At 49.2% G+C, this 19,967-nt stretch overlaps 1 pseudogene; it reads left to right on the top strand.

The window, feature by feature from the left end:
* The first annotated feature begins 2,125 nt into the window (after window positions 1-2,125).
* LOC132527546 (BOLA class I histocompatibility antigen, alpha chain BL3-7-like) lies at window positions 2,126-5,551 on the top strand (annotated as a pseudogene).
* Window positions 5,552-19,967: the final 14,416 nt, after the last annotated feature.

Genomic DNA, 19,967 nt, shown 5'->3' with positions numbered 1-19,967 from the left:
GTACAGATATAGAACACCACAGAACATTCTATTGGACAGGACTGCTCTTCATGCTTTCTGGGCCTCAAGTCAGATATACTGGACTCATGAAAGGGCCAATATTATTTCTCTTAGAGACAATGTCAGATTTCTGTCTGGGATATGAATACATACTTAGCTGGTGTGTAAAAAACGAAACTAGGCTATGAGTGGGTATGGTACCTTCAGGCACAAACTGTTTCCAGGTCCAAACGGGAAACACCTGTCCTCCTACCTCCCTTCCCGGACTGAGGACACTCTCTGGGATCAATTCCAAGGGGTAAGTTCTCTCCTAGAGGAGCCCCGGGGGCAGGGCCCTCAGCTAAGTGTGGGGAGGCAGGGAGTCCAGCTCAGGGAGAGGGATTCTCCAAAACGAAGAGGAGGCAAAGGCAAGGGTCAGTTAGGAGATTTTCCCAGGTTTATTCGAACAGCAGTTCTCAAGTGTGATCTGTGGAACCCTTGAAGTCACTGAGACCCTTTCATGAGATCCATGAGGTGAAACCTACTTTCATAGCATTACTAAGATATTATTTGACTTTCCATTATGTTGACATTTGCTTTGAGGTATAACTTAGCAGTGATGGAGACTACTGTAGCAAACTGCAATATAATTTATTTTCACCACAACTTACTTGCAGAAAAAAAAAAAGCAGGTTTGCTTTAAAACATTCTGGTTGATGCATTACAAATTTTTATCTTTCCTTAATAAGCTATAATGGAAAAGAAAATGAAAAAGAATGTATATACACATGTATAGCTGAATCTCTTTGCTGTATAACAGAAATTAACACAACATTGTAAACCAACTATACCTCATTAAAAAAAACTTTAAAAAATACATTAAAATTCTTTTGTTTCCTAAATTATCCTTAGATCCACTTTTTCCTTTTTGGGGGCCACGCCCCACAGCATGTGGGATCTTAGTTCCCTGAACAGGGATTGAGCCCTTGAACCCAGGCCATGGCAGTGACAGCTCTGAGTCCTAACCACTGGACGGCCAGGGAACTCCCTTAAATCCATTTTAAAAGTACCTTCTAAGATGACATGGGAAGTACCCATCAAGCCCTTCTGCTACATTCCAAAGTACTATGTCCCAAGGAAAATAATTTGTGTGACCTGAACTACCCTCTTCTTCATGGAATACAATGTTTACTTGAAAGAATGAATGACACTGGAAGATCTATATAACTTAGTGAAACAACGTATTACTTCTTTAAAATCTTACCTTAGTCCAAGAGACATTCAATGTGCAAAATAGGGTTATGGAGTTTAACGTAACAGAATAGGAAATAGTTAATAATATTGTTTCAGGTCCACTTTGAAAATAACCTTTGAGAAACTACCACTTGTGTAGTTTTCGTTTTGTATCAAAGACTAACATCCATGACTGTCTGAAAAGGTTTTTGAAAATACTACTCCTACATCTGTGTGGGCCTGTTTATTTTCATAGACTTCAATCAAAAGAACGGATTCATTGAAGAAGCAAACATGAACATCCAGGGGTCTTCTAATGAGACAGACAAGAAACAGAGAGACTTGCAAAAATATAAAAATCTGAAAACCTCCACTTTTCCCACTACCGTGTTTATTTTGGGAAGTAGTTATTTTTCATATTAAATCATGGGTTACTAATATTATTCTAAATAAATTAATTTAAAAGTTTTAAACTCTATTATTTCTACTTTGGAAAGTACCGATAGAAGTATCCACATAAAATTATCTGTGGGGTCGTCACTAGTTTGTAAGACTGTATAAATATTCTGACCACAATGCTGTGAAAATCGCTGACTACACAGTCCCTGGGCCAGGACTCAGGGAGACACTGTGACAAAGAGCTCTCGGTGCAGGAGGGGAGGGATCAGGCAGAGTCCCAGGTCCCGGGACTGGCAGGCTCTCAGGCTCTCAGGGTGTCAGGCGGTCTCTGGGGCGGGGACGCTCCGTGGTGGGGATTCCCAGTCTCCCGGAGTTTCACTTTCTCTCTCACAACCTGTGTCGGGCCCTCCTGCCTGGATACTCGTGACGCGTCCCACTTCTCACTCCCATTGCGTGTCCGGTTTCTGGAGAAGCCAATCAGCGTCCCCGCGGTTCCCGGGTATAAAGTCTCCACCGACTCGCCGCACGCAGTGTCTTCTCGGACGCCGAGGTGGTGGGTTATGGCACTGCGAGCCCTCCTTCTGCTCCTCACGGGGGCCCTGACCCTGACCGAGACCTGGGCGGGTGAGTGCGGGGTCGGGAGGGAACGGCCTCTGCGGGGAGGAGCGAGGAGACCCCGGGGGTCGGGGGTCAGGACTCCCAGGGAAGCCACGCCGCCGCCCCCGGTCCAGACCCGCCCCCCTCACCCCGGTCCCCGCCTGTCCCTCCCTTGCTTCCCGCCCCCTCTTCTCTCCCCCTGGGGTGCCGGCCCTTCTCCGACCTCCACACCTTTTCCGTCTCACGAGCCCCTCGCCCCCTCCCCCCTGCCGGCCCCGTCACCTCGGACCCGGGGACCCGCGCCGGGAGGAGGGTCGGACCGGGTCTCACCCCTCCCCGCCCCCAGGCTCCCACTCCCTGAGGTATTTCTACACCGGGGTGTCCCGGCCCGGCCGCGGGGAGCCCCGCTTCATCGCCGTCGGCTACGTGGACGACACGCAGTTCGTGCGGTTCGACAGCGACGCCCCGAATCCGAGGATGGAGCCGCGGGCGCCGTGGGTGGAGCAGGAGGGGCCGGAGTACTGGGATCGGGAGACGCGGAACTGCAAGGACGCCGCACAGATTTACCGAGTGAACCTGAACATACTGCGCAGCTACTACAACCAGACCGATGCCGGTGAGCGACGCGGGCCCGGGTCCGGGTCACGACCCCCATCCCCAGGGACGGGACGGCGTCGCCCCGAGTCTCCGGGTCCGAGGGTCACCCCAACATTGCGGGACCCGCCCGGCCCCCCGACTCGGGAGGAAACGGCGGGACTTTACCCGGTTTCATTTTCGGTTTGGGTTTAATCGCTGCGGCTGGTCGGGGCGGGGTCAGGGTCTCACACCGTCCAGTGGATGTACGGCTGCGACGTGGGGCCGGACGGTCGCCTCCTCCTTGGGTACAGCCAGTACGCCTACGACGGCGCCGATTACATCGCCCTGAACGAGGACCTGCGCTCCTGGACCGCGGCCGACGCGGCGGCTCAGATCTCCAAGCGCAAGTGGGAGGCGGCCGGTACTGTGGAGCACTACAGGAACTACCTGGAGGGCACCTGCGTGGAGTGGCTCCTCAGATACCTGGAGACCGGGAAGGACACGCTGCAGCGCGCAGGTACGAGGGGCCGCGGGGCCTCCCTGGTCTCCCCTCGGGCTGGAGCTGGCTTCCCACAAGGGGAGGAAATGGGGTCCCTGTGGGAACACCGCCCCAGCTTCTTGTCGGGAGAGGGAGGAATCCGCCCAGGTTTTCATATTCTGTACAAGACAGTGACTCGCCGGTGGCCTCACTTCTCTGAAAGACAGTGAAGGAATCCAGTCTCTTTGGGGAAGAAACAGGAAACCATCCCTGAAATAACTGACCAGCGGCGCCCTTTGACCCTGACCCCCATCTTGTGAACCATGACTTTCTCTCTCAAGCCTGTTCTCAGCCTGAGAACATCTTAGGAGGCCTGACTCCAGCTTTTCTGAGGCATTCAGCCTCTACCAAAGTCAGGACCATTGCTCTGTATTCTCCCCTTTACATGAAACCTCCTACCTTGGCTTTCATCCTTATCATAGAACTTGACAAGGACTGGGAGATCTTCCCAGACCCCGGAGTCCAGGCTGGTGTCTGGTGTTTTTGCTGCTGCTTTTCAAACCTGTTGTGCTGTTCATTCTCAGGATGGTCACATGATGCTGCTTCAGTGGCCCATGAAGGTAACACTAAGTGTGAATTTTCTGATTCTTCCTCTTCAGACCCTCCAAAGACACACGTGACCCACCACCCCATCTCTGACCGTGAGGTCACCCTGAGGTGCTGGGCCCTGGGCTTCTACCCTAAGGAGATCTCACTGACCTGGCAGCGTGATGGGGAGGATCAGACCCAGGACATGGAGCTTGTGGAGACCAGGCCTTCAGGGGACAGAACCTTCCAGAAGTGGGCGGCCCTGGTGGTGCCTTCTGGAGAGGAGCAGAGATACACGTGCCACGTGCAGCACGAGGGGCTTCAGGAGCCCCTCACCCTGAGATGGGGTAAGGAGGGACACGTGGGGTGGAGCTTCCTCTCAGATAAAGCAGGAGCCTTTCTGGACACGTTCAGCAAAGTCAAGACTGAAGCCTGAGCACTGGGCGCCTTCCCTTCTCTTTGTAGAACCTCCTCCTCAGTCCTCCGCCCCATCATGGGCCTCATTGTTGGCCTGGTTCTCTTGGTGGTCACTGGCGCCGTGGTGGCTGGAGCTGTGATCTGGAGGAAGAAGCACTCAGGTAGGGAAGGGGGGAAGGATCTGAGTTTTCTTGTGTCACAGGGGGGTTCAAGCCCAGGTGGAAGCTTGCCTGCGTGTGTATTGGGCAGCACCACTCAGAGACATTGCTTGTCAGTCTGCAGACTGGCACTTACCCTTTTGTAAAGCACGTGTGGAAATGAAAGACACGTTTTTCACCTTCATAATTCCAGTTGGGGACCAGGTTACCAGCACTTGAAGGTCAGAGAGGGAAGGTTCCTGCTGACAGACCCCCAGGAGGGAAGAAGTTGATCCAGTCCCCGCACATCTCCTTTCTTTGTGTTCCTGATCCTATCATGGGTTTTGGTCAACAGTTCTGGAAAGTTCTCTGGTCCAGGACTAGAGGGTTCCTCTAGGATCTCACAACTCAGTCTTCTCCCTGGCCTCTCACGTGATGTTTTCTTCTTACAGGTGAAAAAGGAGGGAGCTACGCTCAGGCTGCGAGTAAGTGTGGAGGGGCTGTGATTCCTGAGACCCTTGTGAGGGTGCAGACAGGAGGCCATGGGGGGGCTCACCCTCCTAAAGTTCCTTCTCTAGTTTATCTCCTGTGGGTTCTGACCACGTCCTGGTTTTGTTCTCCCCCAGGCAGTGACAGTGCTCAGGGCTCTGATGTGTCTCTCACGGATCCTAAAGGTGAGACCCTGGAGGGCCTAGATTGGGAGAGATGTTGGGGCGGAGGAGATGCCCCAGGTGGTGGGGATCCTTGAATGGGACATTTGAGCATGTGGGGGGCTGTTGGGAAGGTCAGCACTTACATGACTGACCGGAATTTGTTCATGATTATTTTCTTTCACAGTGTGAGACAGCAGCCTCGTGGGACTGAGTAATGCACGGTCCCACTATGTGGCTTCAGATCCCGTGACTCCTCTTTCTGCAGCTGCATCTGAATGTCTGTGTTCCTCGTAGCATAATGTGAGGAGGTGGGGAGACTGGCCCACCCCTGCCCACCACGACCCCTCCCCACCCGGACCTATGTTCTCTTCCCTGATCCACTTGCCTGTTCCAGCAGAGGCAGGGCTGGGCCACCTCCATCCCTGTCTTAACTTTGTGGTGCACTGAATAATAATGTCTTAACTTGCCTGTTGGAAATAAAATCTGTATATGAATTTTGTTTTTTCTAATTCCTGCCATGAGGCGTTTTTGGGATAATAAAGGAAAGGATTCTTAAAGTTTGAGAGAGAAAATAAATGGAAGTGCTGAGAACCTTCCAGAATCTGTGTGCAAGCTGTGCTCTGTCTGCTGCAGGTGGGACAGGAGGTGGCGGTGAGGAGCTGAGTGTGGACGCGGCCTGTGCCCACTCCGTGCTCACTGCATCGTGGGCTTTGATGGGGTCACTGCTCTGCCAGGTCATCTGCTCTGTTCCTTTGTCCTCGTCACTTCAGTAGAACCTTGTCCCACCAGGACCTGTGATCTCAGAGGCTCAGAAATCAGCTGGGCCTCGTACTGTCTCCAGGACTGTGGGCAGGAAGGGCTTCCTGTAACCAGGTAGCCTTGGCTCGGGCCTTGCTCCCATCCTCGGACCCTGTCTTTATCGTGCGTGTTTATTTTTTGCTTATTTATTTGTTGTTGTCGTTGGAATAATGACTGTTGCTTTTCATGTGCAGAGTTTGGTCTCATTCTTCTCTGGGTGTCCCCATCTCTGACAGCAGCCGGAGTCATTTTGCCTGTCTTGTCCCCACAAGTCCAAGGGGGCCCTGCACACAGGATTCTCAGTAGTATCAAGAGAGCAATTTTCAGCCTCATCCAGCTCTTGCTCTCCTTCTAGAGATGTCTGCTGGATTCTTCTTTCCAACTTTTCCCCATCTTTTAAAAGGAACCAGATTCTGGAATCAGCAAACAGAAGGGACCCAATATGAGATGAGAGAGTCAATGTCTCTCATCTTGACTTAATTCTTGCTGGATTTCTCTCTTCTCTGCAGCCTGGCCCCTCTTCTGCCCTTAGATCTTCTAAGCCTAGTGCTGACTCCAATCCAAACTGATGGATTTAGAAAGCAGAGTCTAACAGAGTCAGGGTATGTTGGAATATAGGATGCATAAGTGCAGGATATTCTTTTCTGAAGCGAGAAGGAGCATGGTGTGTGGTGTGCAGACTGATTGGTGTGGGAGGGAGGGGAGATCAGCCCTTCTGAGAAAAGTACAGGCGGCATTGATGTCATTGCAAATGGATGTTGTGCTGTAGCTGCCACAAGACAGCATGTGGCCTGAGGTCACGTTAATAAAGACACTGTCTCTAGAATAGGGAGGTGCTCTACACTGATCATTCAATTGATATTTTTGTGTGCCAGGTACATGACACACTATTTTTGCATCTAGGAAACCTCAGGGAACTAACAACAGACAAAACTTGTCAGCCATGTGGAGTATATGCTCTAGGGGAAAGGGCAGAGTGTGCACTATGAGACTAGTAAGTGAGGGAAGTGTTTACATTAAAAGTTGATAAGTGCTTTGAGGAACGTGACCCAGCGTGTAAGTGTGTGGGGACAGGGATGATGTCTGTTTTACTAGGGCGGTCAGTGTGGGCCTGATTGAGAAGGTGACCTTTGAGTAGAGATGTGAAGGACATGAAGGTATGTCCACGAGGATGTCTGGGGCAAGTTCTCTCCAGGCGGGGGAGCCTCCAGTGCCAGTGCACTAGGGCAGGAGAGTGTCTGCGTGTTCAAGGAAGAGTGAGGAGGCCATCGTGGCTGGAGGAGAGAGGAACTGAGATGAGATGCAGTGTCCGGACAGATCATATAGACCTAGACAGTATTAGAAGGGTTTTGATTTTGTCTGAGTAAGGTGCGGAGTCTACAGGATGTTTTTTTGTTTGTTTGTTTCTTTTGCGGTACGCGGGACTTTCTCACTGTTGTGGCCTCTCCCGTTGTGGAGCACAGGCTCCGGACGCGCAGGCTCCGCGACCATGGCTCATGGGCCCAGCCACTCCGCGGCATGTGGGATCTTCCCGGACCGGGGCACGAACCCGTGTCCCCTGCATCGGCAGGCAGACTCTCAACCACTGCGCCACCAGGGAAGCCCCTACAAGATGGTTTGAACAGAAGATTGACCTGGTGTGACTACTCTCTAGAAACATCTGGTTGCTGGGCAGAATCAGGAGGTGAAGGGCAAGACATTCCATAGAGGAAACTAGGAAATGGTGCAGTGTCCAGGCAGGAGATACTGGTGATTGTCTGGGGTGTGAGCAGGGAAAGTAATAGTAACTGATTGGATTCTGGATATATTCTGAAAGTGGCGTTTTATAGCAATTCCTAATGGATGAAATTTGGGTTATAAGAAAGCAGAATGAAGGAAGACCCCAAATTTTGAGATTTGCAAGTAGACATGTGGGGCACCTTCCGCAGAAATGGGGAGACTCTGGAAGCAGCATATTTGAGGAGGCGGCAGCACTGGCATTCGCTTTAGGAAAGTACAAACTGAGTCTGGGGTTCAGGTGAGATGACCTGGCTGGGGAAATAGTTGGAGGAAGTGACACCCTATAAATGAGGTTTAAAGCTTTGAGAACAGATGAGGTCACCAGGGGAGAATTGGCTACAGAAGAGGAAGGACAAGGACTGAACCCTGGACACCCCAGCGCTATGCGATCTGATCAGACGACACACCCAAGCAGACCGCACGGTTCTGAACACCGAGTCTAGACGGCAAAGAGACCAGGGGGTCCCGATCTTCCTGTGCACCACCTGCACACCTCAGGTGGAAGGGAGCGTGAGAATCTGCATTTTAAACAAGTTTGGTGCTGATGTTGCTGGTCTTCAGATCACACATTTAGTAGCAACAATGTAGGCCAGGATTCCCACGTGGCTGTGCATCAGCCTCACCTGTACGGCTTGTTCATAAGGGATTCCTGGACCTCATGCCCACATTCTGAGATGGCGGGTCGGGGAAGAGGCTGAGTACTTTGTCAGAATCCCTACAAGCAGTCCTGAGGCTCAGGCAGATTGGGATCCACTGAGGTCAGGGATCAGAGAGTAATCAGGGTGGGGAGGGGTTTTAAATCCACACTGATATGTTTCTTCCCTGGGAAGAAAAAGGCAGGACATTTTCTGGGAGATACATGTTTTCTCTACCATGCAGTATAGCCAGGTGGAAAATTTAAGAAGCAGTTATCCACTCAGCATAAAGAAAATCTTTTGAGTTCTAAGAGGGTAGACCTAAATTTTCTCCACACACACGAAAAAGGTGATTATGGGGCATGATACAGTTGTAAGCTAATGCTACAGTGGTAATTATTTTGCAATATAAAGTGTATCAAGTCAACAAGTTGTATACCATAAACTTACTTAATATTGTAGATCAATCATATCTCAATAAAGCAGCGGGGAAGAGTCTCTGAATCCCTGCTCTCTCAGAGTTTCGCTACATGGTATTCTCATGCAATTCTTTATGGGCAAAAAAGGGTTTCAAATTGTTCTAAATGGAACGGGGTGGGGGGGCGGTGCGCGGGGAAGAGAGATTGATTGTAGTTTTGTTTTATTCAGGAAAAAGCCACAGAACAGCCCTGAGACTACACAGCCAGGAACAGAATCCACAATCCCACCCAGGTCGGGTCCCACAGAGGAACCCCTGCCCCTGCAGGTGGGCACAGATGCCACTTTTCACAGCACTGTCAGCCCTGATGCTGGACAGCGCGCCCTGCGGCTCGTCCTGCTGTCTCTGCTGCTCCTGACAACTGGATGACACTACTGCCGCCTCTGCCACATGTGCCAAAGCGTTCAGCACAGTTCCCGCCTCTCTGTGTCACCACGTCCTGAGTCAGAGTCCAGCATGGGGTCACCTGCCTGGTGGAGCCTCAGGCTGTTTCAACCTGCCAGAATGTTTGGAAGCAGGTTTTTCTCTCCTATGGAAGGAGGTGGTCTCTACCTCCTACCAAGATCTTCAAGTTTGAAATTCCCCTAACTTGGGAAGAGGGTACAGATTCTAGGGGTGGAGGTTGAAGGTGAGGAAGGGAAAAAGAATGACAAATTTCAATTTTTGCAGCAGTGATCTAGACGAGAACTTGACCTGGTACATTGTAAGCAGTCAGGTTGGATGGATGAATAAGTAATGACATCTTTCAACTTCTTCTGTGATGTTCTGTTATGGGGTCTAGCTTCTGTCTACTCCAGTTTATACTCAGATAAGCAGAGTGCATTTTTCAATAATGAAATGATTACTCAAAATGTCCTCTCGCTACCTTTGTCTCTTTCTAAGCTTCAAAAAACAAGATCTATAAGTCTTCATGGGATCCATACATAAACACTGACATTTTATACTGTTTCATATTTCTTTGTACATGCACATCTTTCTGGGGAAAGTATCCATATCACTTATCAGTTTACATGTGATCCCCACAAAAGTCTTTAAAAAGTATCAGTACTAGTTTAGACACCAAGTTACTCAATCTCTGGTCCATGAGGAACTAATGATCCAACTGTCTTAGCAGATCCAATGACATGATATACATGCTCATCTTTTTCTTGGCAATTACCAGTCTGGGACAAGATAAAGGTAGAAGTTTACTTGCTTACACTCACTTTTAATGTCTGTGTGTTTCTTATTGTGAGCTGAGAGCAAACATTTCACAAAGCAGCACTGGCTCACACAAGTGATAAAGAATCATTGCTTTGGGTGGACTCGTATTCTCGCACCTACCATGATGCCAGATAAATAGCAGGAGTGAAAAAACAGGTCCTGGAGACTCCATTCCCAGTACCGCGATAGAACTTGTTTTAAGGCTGCCTCTTCCAGTGAAAACAAATAATAAAGTATAAAAAGCTTCCATAAGTACAGTACCAAGAGAATAACTGTTTAGGCCAAAATATAAACGTGGGTAATAACCCAGAGGGAAAAGTTGTTTTTATCCTTAGGGCATCATCCAAATCTGGAAAAATCTTACCTTTGGTCTTCTCAAGCTTATGAGCTGTAATTGGAAATGTTACCCAGAGAGCTCATATTGTTGTATTTTTGTTTGTTTGTTTGTTTGTTTTGCGGTATGCGGGCCTCTCCCCGCTGTTGCCTCTCTCGTTGCGGAGCACAGGCTCCAGACACGCAGGCCCAGCGGCCACGGCTCATGGGCCCAGCCGCTCCGCAGCACATGGGATCCTCCCGGACTGGGGCACGAACCCATGTCCCCTGCATCGGCAGGCGGACTCTCAACCACTGCACCACCAGGGAAGCCCCTCATGTTGTTTTTTTTAATCTGTGAAGTAAAAGCTTTTAGTCAGAAAGGCTTAGTGGAATCCCCTGAAAAAGCCTCCCAAGCTCAGCTATGACAGAACATTGAAGACAATATTGTGTCTTGGGACAACGAAGGAAGTTAACGTCATCCTCACAGACTTAAAGGATGCAGGGGTGGTGGTCACATCACGTACCAGTTAACTCACCACTGTGGTTCTTGCGGAAACAGGAAGGATCGTTGTCAATGACAGTGAGACAGCACTAACTCTCAGCACTGCTACCTGGCTTTTCATTTCCTACGTTTATGTTTCTACCTACAAAGTTCTCTCTTTAAAAAATCCCCAGTTACCTGGAAAATCGGGCCAGTTTTTGGGGAATATAATTTTGATCTGGATTCCTGTGAAGTGAGCCCCAAAACCTTTGACTTGAACTCCTTATTTATTCTGGTCTCTGCATTGCTACCCTCAGCCGTGTAACAGGCCATGTAGTCACATGGTCCCAAAGTCATCCTGTGGTCGGCAGACTCTAAGTTGGTCCCCGATGCTCCCTCCTCTGGTATCTATGTCCCTGTCTAATACTTTTGGAACATAAGCTGGACCTAGTGACTCATTGGTAACAAATGGAATAGGGGAAGTGATGAATGTATATTTGGGGATCACCAGGGAAAAAGATATGAGGGACCCGGGGTCCGCTGTCTCAGGGCTGGCTGTCCAGGCCTGGCTGGGGAAGCAGAGATTCCCGATGGAACCCAATGACAACTGATGCTGCATTCTCTCCCTACCTGAGGAGTTTCTCCTCTAGATGTCAGCCTCCACATCACTGCCATCAGACAGGAGGAGGAGGACGAAAAGACCACAGGCAGGGATTCTCATCCTGGCTGGAATGTCAAGAGAACTGTCTGTGAAAAGGACAAGAAGGGAAGTGAAGAAACGAAGGCTCCCAAATCTCTAACACCTGGTGACCCAAACGCTCCCCTATCAGACCCCATGGCTAGAAAGATGAGGAGGGTAACAGTCTCCCTGTGCTGCGCCCCCAGCCATGGCCCAGCTCTCCCTTTCTCCATTTACAATAATGTCCCAGGAGCCCAAATGGTGACACTGTAAATATATCTCTGCTCATCTTAGAACAGACCACCACAGCCCCACACTCCTGGGAAGTCCTTTTCCCAATATGTATTCAGTATGTGCAGCAGAACCCAAATAACAGTGGTCTCACAGGATGGAAGCTTTTGTGTGGCTCCCATGACAGTGAGGCAGGCAGTTCCAGGGCTGCTAGGGTGGCTCTGCACCACGAGGATGTCCAGGCATCCAGGTCTCCTTGACCTTCCTTTTCTGCTGTCCCTGGGATGTTACCATTGTTGGCATGACCCAAGGTACCTAAGACCATGTTCATGGTCCATGAGCAACCAGGGAAAGCAGGGAAGGAAAAAACATTTCTTCCCTTTAAGATCAAAATTTTAAAGTTCACATCTGCTTCATCATATTGGCCAGAACTTAATCAAAAGGGTACAAGTAGTGGAGATTGAATGGTATTTTTTTTACTTTAATTAATTAATTAATTTATTTATTTAGGCTGCATTGAGTCTTTGTTGCTGGGCTTTCTCTAGTTCTGCTTAGCTGCATTGCAGGGGCTTCTCATTGCGGTGGCTTCTCTTGTTGTGAGAACGGGCTCTAGGCGCACAGGCTTCAGTAGTTGTGGTGCACGGGCTTATTTGCTCCGCGGCACGTGGGATCTTCGCCGACCAGAGATCGAACCCGTGTCCCTTGCATTGGCAGGCAGATTCTAAACCACTGCGCCACGAGGGAAGTCTCGAATGTGTTTTTATTCTAGGTGACTTTGTCCAGAAAAAGAACTCTATTACTATGGAAGGGAGATGATTTTTGCTATACTTAATTATTATTATTTTTTTTTTTTTTGCAGTACGCGGGCCTCTCACTGTTGTGGCCTCTCCCATTGCGGAGCACAGGCTCCAGACACGCAGGCCCAGCGGCCATGGCTCACAGGCCCAGCCGCTCCGCGGCATGTGTGTTCTTCCCAAACCGGGACACGAACCCGTGTCCCCTGCATCAGCAGGCGGACTCTCAACCACTGCGCCACCAGGGAAGCCTTATACTTAATTTTTTTTAATCAGCAGTGGAGAACTGTTATTATCAATATCTTAAGCTGAGCCAGATTTGTAGTTTAAAAATAGAATAATCTTACAATATATTGCTAACTGATAACAAAACTGCAGATAGAATATGTGATAAATGCCACCTGATATAATGAAATCGCTCTCTATAACGCTGTCGAAACTGGTAACAGTTACTGTGTCCAGGGAGGGAATTTGGAAGGGTTTTGGATGGGATGGAGGAGGAAATTTACATTTCACTGTATGTCTTCTATGTCCTATGAATTGTTTTAACTTTATGCATGTATTAGTAAGTTGAAATAAATGTTGAATGACCAAAGAAAACCCCACACTCATTTAGTAATCATTTACTAGGTGGTTACTAGATGTCAGGCCCTGTGCTGGGCCTCAGTGAGTGACACATCAAGGAACTCACGATGGAGTGAAATGACCTGGCAAATGCAACATAGGCTATAATTAGTTGCTGGGGAAACAGCTTCCAGGAGGGAGGGGGCTGATTGAGAGCATACTGTGTGCCGGGTGTGGTGCTCCCTGCCGGGGACGTAAAGAAAGCTAAGGTCTATGCCTTGGTGACCTAAATGTCTCACCCCGATGAGGGACTGTGGCAGTCCATGATTTCCCAGGAGCCCCACTGTTATCCTGTCCCTGTGTGGGACGTGAGCTGAGGAATGGAGAGACGACCTTGGCCCATTTGGTCCAAAAATTAGTGGAAAGGGTTAGTTAGAGAACACACTTTCTTAATGAAACTGAGTAATCAACACGAGAGAAAATCACTAAGAAATAATCTGGATGAAGGGGAGGAAACCAACAAACTAGAATCACAAGGAGTGACTCTGGGATCCTGTATGAAAGTAAGATGTGAGGAATAGTGGGAGCCCAGGGTTTGCTGGCAGGATGACACAGGGAAGAAAATGTGGGTGACTTTAGTGACAGCACTTTCCTAGAGGTCTAGGAGGTTTGAAAAGTAAGGGGGCAAATATTCAGAGCGGACCCTCTCAGATTCCCACAGAACTGGAGAGAAACCTTTCCGATGAAAACATTGATTCTTGTATCCAGGTCGGTGCCCAGATAAACACAAGTCAGTTCTGCAGATCATCCTGCCTGAGGCGGACCCACAGTGACAATGACTGTTCAGTGACTGTGCAATCCGTGTGTGAACACGGCCAGGGCAGAGTCCTCACTACCTCGTGCTCCTGCTTCTCTGACCTGGAATGTCCCAGTGCAGACAGACTCTGAGAAGCTACCCAAGGATCCCTGCCTCCTGGGGTTCACACCTTGTGGCTCCGCCCCTGAGTGTGGGTGGGACCTGTGACTTGCTTCTGACCAATAGAATATGACAACGGGGATGTCACTCCTGAGATTAGATCATAGAAGAGCAAGACCCCATCTTGCTGGCTGACTTTCTACTGTCTTCACTGCTTGCAAGCTCTGAGGAAGGAAGCAGCTGCGTTGGCAAGTCCTACATGGCAGGAAATTAAGGTCAGCCTCCTGTCGACATGCAGCAGAAGTCTGAGGCTGCCAGTGTAACAGTCCACAAGAAACTACTCAGTCTTCTTCCCTAAGGCAACGCTTTCCTTCCCTTGGTGACAGACATTCTGCTTTCTCTTTACCAGCGTAATGTCAGCTTCTCTGTCTATCCTAGTTGCTATCCTCTCAGTTCATCCAGGAGGCCCCAGAAGGGAGCAGCAGGCAGGGTGGGAGGAAGTGCTGGTGAGCAGGGCTGTGGCCAGACCCCTCCTCATGTGTCACCTTGGACAGCAGATGTTCCCAATAAGTCAGCTGGCAGAAGAGCAGTCGGGGCAGCAGGGATGGGAAGGAGATGCGTGAGCACCCCTGTGACTCTCAGGCCCACGAGGGGCCGTGGTTTCAGGCTGTGGAATAACACAGTGATGAGTAAACTCTGCATGGGCCCTGCTGGTCGTCACCCTTCAGCATCTGGAAAGCCCAGCTCACACCCAGATGCAAACACCACTGAGGCCCTCCAGCCCAGATGTGACCCTCACTTTCCCCCACCTCCGGCAAACACACTCCAGCAGCCAATGGAGAACCAACTCTCCTGTCACTTCAGACCCCATGGACACACTTATAGGGAGTGTGAGAAACGCAATAGACTCCCAGCCAGTCTCAGAGCCCAGAGCGGACAGGGAAGCTGTCAGAGCCCCCAGAGGAGGTGACCCTTAGTGAGGCTGGTGAACAGTGTATGGGAGTCAACACAGCAGAGTGAGTACAGACCTGGGCACAGCGGTCAGACCGCTTCCTTAGAGTCATGGCTCAGCCAACTGAGAGCCAGCCAAGTTCTCTGAGGCCTCAGTTTCCTTGTCTGTAAAATGGGGTTGATAGCTGCCCCTATCTCAGAGGACTCTGATGAGATTTAAATGATTTGCTTCATGTAAGTCCCTTAAAATGGTATCTGACACATTTATTAAGGCAAAATCCTGGGAAGGAAGAGAGTCCACGCATGCAGCTCCTGTTTCTTTCTTCCGAGAGGATGAGGACCACTTCTCCCCAACACTCATCACCTCAGCCTCTTCTTACTCATGTGCAGATGGAGAGCTGTCCTGTCTCTTATATCCCCTGAGGTGGGAGGGGCACCTGGAGAAGGCCAGGGTGGGGGCCAGGATGAAGACGCATCAGAGCAATGCACACCCGCACACCACAAAAACACACATACACGTAAAAAGGCCCACACATGCTTGTGTACACTCACCCACACACATATACACAGACATCCACACACATTTCTCTTCGCATGTGAACACACACAGACAGACACACATGCAGGTTACACTCTCCCTTCAGATTTGCCAGTTCATTGTAGGACTGGGCTTAATACTACTTCATCTTTGTAAAAAAATTTAGGATCCTGCTGGAGACCGACCTGAGAATTTTTGTCCCACTAGAAAGAGACCCATTCCCCAGGCAATCTTGTACTTTCTGGGCCTCATGTGGCCCTGCTCCTGGAACCCTCACAGAGGAGAAGGGGAGCTGAACTTAGATCAAGGTCCAGGAGTCCAAAGGCAGCCACGTACACTGGCCGGAACTGGAACCGGGGCTCGGGGGATCCAGCAGGTCCCCAGCCTCCCAGCTCACCTGCACTTCCTCAGCTGGCCTCCCACCAGCCAGGGTCCCTCCAGGCTTTGCTGCGCAACAGGATGTCTGCACGTTGGCTGCAGAAGTCACGAGGACAGGAGCTGCAGTTCAAGCCCTGAGGCGAGAGACCCTTGGGTCAGAACCATGAAACCCAGAATCCCTTCCTAAGCTGAGCTCTTGTTGTTCTAGAGCACAGTTCTTGCAGGCAAAGTTCTACCCATCTAAACTCCTGCAAACACAACCCCACTGACAGCAGCTGCAAGCAGAACCTGGCCAGCAAATGCTCCCTTGACGGGGATGTTGGGCTGGGAAGACGGCTTTGAGGAGGAAAGGAGAGGGAGGGGCCCTGACCTCACACCTGAGCCCTGACCCTGCTGAAAGTCCCCAGAAGGGCTCCTACTTCCCTGAGAAGAAGGTTCCCCCTCAGATCCCTCCACACCGGACCTCAGGAAGAGGGGTTCAGGCAGCCCCTGGTGCTGCACGTGGCACGTGTGTCTCTGCTCATCTCCAGAAGGCAACACCAGGACCGCCCACTTCTGGAACGTTCTGTCCTCTGAAGGCCTGGTCTCTACAGGCTCCATGGCCTGGATCTGGTCCTCCTCACCACACTGCCAGGTCACGGTGACCTCTGAGGGTACAAGCCCAGGGCCCAAGATCTCAGGGTGCCCTCTCCGTCAGGGCTGGGATGGTGTGTCACCTGTGCTCTGGAGGCTCCGTGGTAGACAAAGCAGGGAGGGCTCAGGCAGGGGCTTGCTGAGTAGCATCGACTCCAAAGATCAAGACACCATAACTCCTGATGGTTTGGCTGCCAACCAGCACGAGGCAGGGACCGTCCTATAGGCAGCGGGTGAAGGGAACGAGCACTAGACAGCCAGGTCCAGGACACAGAGGTGAGAACTCTGTCCAACATTCTCCTCCAGGATAAGATCCTCTTCAAGGACTCTCCTCCCTCTTCTTTTTTTTTGTTTTCCTGTCAGTGGTGTGCAGGGTTTTTTCTAATAGTTTTATGTTTCATAGTTTTTAAATCTTGTGACCAGACAAGTTTTTTGCCATTTCTACCACTCTCCACTTATTGAGGCTTTCTGTATTGTACGTTGTAAACTTTTGGACAGTTCCAAACATTTGAAAAGAAGGTACATTCTCTGTGTTCTTGGAATAGGATTTGCTATATCTCCATGAAGTTTTTCTTAGTAGTTTTGTTATTTAGGTATTTTGTATTGACACTTATTTTTTGACTTCTTGATATGTTATGGACTAGAAGAAATCACTCAAAGATTCCTATTAGCAATGAGTTTTTGCCCATTTTACTTGTATTCTTATAGTTTTTGCTTTTTATATTTTGATACTTTTTTTCTGTATGACCTTTAAGGAGAGTTATATCTTAATTGTGGATTATAATTTTCTTAGTAACATAAAACACCCTCTGTAGTCTCACTTAATAATTTTTTGCTTTGAATACAATCCTGTTTGAAAATAAGATCAAGACCTCAGATTTCTTTCATTTTGTATTTAGCTTACACATCTCTGCCCAGCACTTCCTTAATTTTAACTTTAAAGCTTTAAAAAATGTATATTTAGGGGCTTCCGTGGTGGCGCAGTGGTTGAGAGTCCGCCTGCCGATGCAGGTGACACGGGTTTGTGCCCTGGTCCGGGAGGATCCCACATGCCGCAGAGCGGCTGGGCCCATGAGCCATGGCCGCTGAACCTGCACGTCTGGAGCCTGTGCTCCGCAATGGGAGAGGCCACAACAGTGAGAGGCCCGCGTACCGAAAAAAAAAAATTTTTTTAATTTAAAGAGTACTGGGAGAATGAATCTAAAAGAGGTATCTTTGAGAGTGGAGAGAAATAGTATTGTCTAGGACTAGAAGTTTAGGGCTTAGTTTAAAAACAGGGAATATGCCCGAAGGTGCTCCTTAATGAAGCACCAGGTGGGTTCAGCAGATGTTCGCCGGGATACTTACATGAACCACTTTAGACTGGACAGCTCTGGGTGTCTCCTGAATTGATTTCTCTATTTCACTTGAGTTTTCACGGTGCTTTGTCACCTTCTAAAGTTATATTAGCCAACAGTAAGAGAATTTAACCTAGAAGATGTGGTGTCAGAATTGCTTACTGTCCTTTGGTACTTTTATTCCAGGAAAATTGTTGAGGGATCTGGAATATAAAACAAGTGAGCATCTGGAGGGGATAGTGGCTGAAGTTTGCTAATTGCAGCTTTCCTATGAAGCTCCATTACTTATGGGTCAGTTCTTTCGTTTTAAAGAGGAAGGTCTTCGTGTGACTAATGTATCCAAATTCTTTATCATGAGAATTCAGATTTCAAACCCACAAACCTTTCGCCAGATTTGTGCAGCTGCAGTGATCTCAGTCCTTACCGTTTTGCCCTCTCAAGTCTCATCACACCGCCTGTGCCCTTGAATTTTGTGTTCTCTTCATTTTCCAGATATGGTTGCTAATCGTATGAGCACAAGGTCACAAGCAGTTTCTGGCCTGCTCCCCTGAGGAGTCCACCCCCATTGTCATAAAGGCCCCAGAACCTATGGGATAAATCTCAATTGCTGTCTTTTGTGATGCCACACATTCGTCTCCTTGTCCCCACAGTGAGGATCATCCTGAATTCCCAGACAGCCAATGGCTTCCTCTCAGTGTTTCCAAATGGGAAGAGCATGATATTCACTGGCTTGTGGATGAACACATAGCAGCATGGTCAGCGATTTGATCCGGAGCCTGGTGTGCTGGGCAGTAAGGGCTTCACGCGGGGCAAAGTGTATCAGGAAGTGACAGTGGACAGGATCTGGTGGGGAGCAGGGGAGGAAGAAGAAGCAGTGAAATACGGGGGTGGAAGCAGAGGTGTGTTTGGCAGTGGCTATCTTGGTGGATTTCTAGGCATCCCTGATGGGTCTAGCTCTCCTGGATATAGAGGTGAGAAGGAGCAGTCGGAGGGGAATGGTCGCAGGACAATGGAATGTGGCCAGAATTCTGCCTGCTGAGGGCAGCAGGAGAGTCAGTGGTGAGAAGAGGGTTTCTCAGCTTCACCCCCGAGGAGGGGTTCTGGACTCTGCAGCTGTCTTCAGCTGGGGTCTATATACGCACCGGCCCTGAGCCTTGCCAGATCCTGTCCTACTGTCCAAGGCTGACTGGAGCTGCTCTGGATTATGATGGTGGGAAGGTAACCTTTACCAATGCCAGAACTCAAGAGTTTCCCTATGAATTCTCATCTTCCTTCACTGGGAGAATTTCCCCTTTCCTGTGGCTTGACTGCATGAGATCCAGACTTACGCTGAGACCCTGAGAGGAGACCTCCTGGGCACAGCCCTGGGTGTTTGCATTGATCCTCTGCTCCTTTACATCATTCCCAACTCGCTGCCTCAGCTAGGTGGTCCTGCTGGGTTTCTGAATGCGCTTAGATGACTGGAGCCTTACGGTAGTCAGGACTCTCTTGTCCTCACTGCTTTGTCTTTAAAATGGGAGTAGTAACGCTTGATCTGCTTTCTCTACAAGGGAATGGTTGAAATGTCTTTAAAGTACTTATTAAAATGCGTGTTAATTATTAATTTTTCTCTTCAGTTGCCTTTGATATGGTTCTTCACCGCCACGGAGATAAAGGTATGAGAAGGAGTGACTATATCATAGGACTGCAGCTGCTGCCACGAATAGGAATTGATTACAACATCCATATCCATTTCTAGAGCACCTTTTCTGTCACATAATTTCTCCTGTCATCCTTCTAAGCAGCTGAGGAAACAGTAAATGTTTTGCAACTCAGACCTGCTTACCATTGATACATTATGAGACTTGAGCTATCTGGAGTGGGAATTAGTTTATTTCTTTCTGCTATGCTCTGATAATTTTTGCAATAAGAAGCGGGGAGTGGAAGCCATGTGAGGTTCAGGTGTATATGAGTTTTGGAGGTCACTTGGACCTGAGTTCAGTCTTATGTCAGCTGTGTTTTGAGGTGGTAGAAACAGATACTTAGCTTAATATTAAATTAGTAGTCTTAAGTATAAGCAGCAGAAAACAAATTTGGCTTATTTTAGAAAAAGGTAAACTTATTAAACGTTACTGGGGCTTGTAGAGTGTAAAGAAGGAGGGATATGTGTGCCTACCTGCTTGCAAATTCTGCCCCAAGAGAGCTGGGAGTCACTGTCGGC

Source organism: Lagenorhynchus albirostris, chromosome 10 (assembly GCF_949774975.1).
Source record: "Lagenorhynchus albirostris chromosome 10, mLagAlb1.1, whole genome shotgun sequence".
Lineage (NCBI taxonomy): Eukaryota > Metazoa > Chordata > Mammalia > Artiodactyla > Delphinidae > Lagenorhynchus > Lagenorhynchus albirostris.
This window is presented reverse-complemented; position numbering and strand designations above follow the sequence as displayed.